Source organism: Sinocyclocheilus grahami, unplaced genomic scaffold, assembly GCF_001515645.1.
Source record: "Sinocyclocheilus grahami isolate Dianchi unplaced genomic scaffold, SAMN03320097.WGS_v1.1 scaffold1352.1, whole genome shotgun sequence".
NCBI lineage: Eukaryota > Metazoa > Chordata > Actinopteri > Cypriniformes > Cyprinidae > Sinocyclocheilus > Sinocyclocheilus grahami.
The window spans coordinates 10,952-12,222 of NW_015506531.1; positions in this window are offsets into that span (position 1 = coordinate 10,952).

Consider the following 1,271-nt stretch of genomic DNA (forward strand, 5'->3'; position numbering starts at 1 on the left):
TCTTTGGCCTGACGGAGCTGTCTGAGTTTTGCAGTGAACCATGGCTTGTCGTTGTTGTAGGTTAAATGAGTCCTGGTAGGAATGCACATGTTTTCACAGAAACTGATATAAGATGTTACAGTTTCTGTGAGCTCGTCCAGAACGGTGGCAGCAGCTTCGAAAACACTCTAATCAGTGAGGTCAAAACAAGCTTGTAAAACCTGCTCTGCTTCATTAGTCCATCTTTTTACAATCCTTAATACAGGTTTAGCTGATTTCAGTTTCTGCCTCTAGGTCGGTATAAGATGAACTAAACAGTGATCAGAAAGCCCCAAAGCTGCCCGTGGGACGGAGCGATATGCATCCTTTATTGTGGTGTAACAGTGATCCAATATATTACCGTCTCTGGTGGGACATGTAACATGCTGTCTGCATTTTGGCAGTTCACGGGAAAGATTTGCTTTATTAAAGTCCCCAAGAATGATTATAACAGAGTCTGGGTGTTGTTTATCTGTGTCTGTGATCTGATCAGCGAGTTTCTGTAAAGCTGAGCTCACGTGCGCTTGTGGAGGAATGTAAACACTCACGAGAATGAACGAGTAAAACTCCTGTGGCGAATAGAACAGCTTGCAGTTAACGAAGAGCGCTTCTAGATCGGAGCTGTAACATCTGTACACCACCTTTCGTTGATGTAAAAACATGTCCCGCCGCCAAGCGATTTCCCCGTTGGTTCTGCGTCGTGGTCCGCTCTGAAAGCCGGGCAGATGTAGCGCGCTGTCCGGAATGGCGTCATTCAGCCAGGTTTCCATGAAACACAGAGCAGCAAAGTTAGAAAAATCCTTGTTTGTCCTGGAGAGCAGAAGAAGTTCGTCCGTTTGTTGGGTAGAGAGCGGAGGTTGGCCAGATGGATGCTAGGCAATGGCGTTCGAAATCCGCGCTGCCTGAGCTTCACGAGCACGCCGGCTCTCTTCCCCCGTCTGCGCGTTCTGAAGCGCTTGATCAGCGCCGCTGCTCCGCCAACTACAACGTTCAGCAAAACATCCGAATAATTGAAATCCGGTAGAAGATTTTGTGGTGTGTTCTACCGAATGTTTAGCAGTTCATCCCTGGTAAAACTGATTGTGTTTGAGAAACAAAAAACAGGAAAAACGAACAAAAACAGTACAAACACTGGACTGTTTTTCTCTTTTTAGGCCGCTGATGAAGAACAGGCGGTGACTGGGATGAATGGTCAAAGAGGATAATGTCCTTTTCCCCAAACTGATGCAACAGTGGTTTTAAAGGAGGAGGCT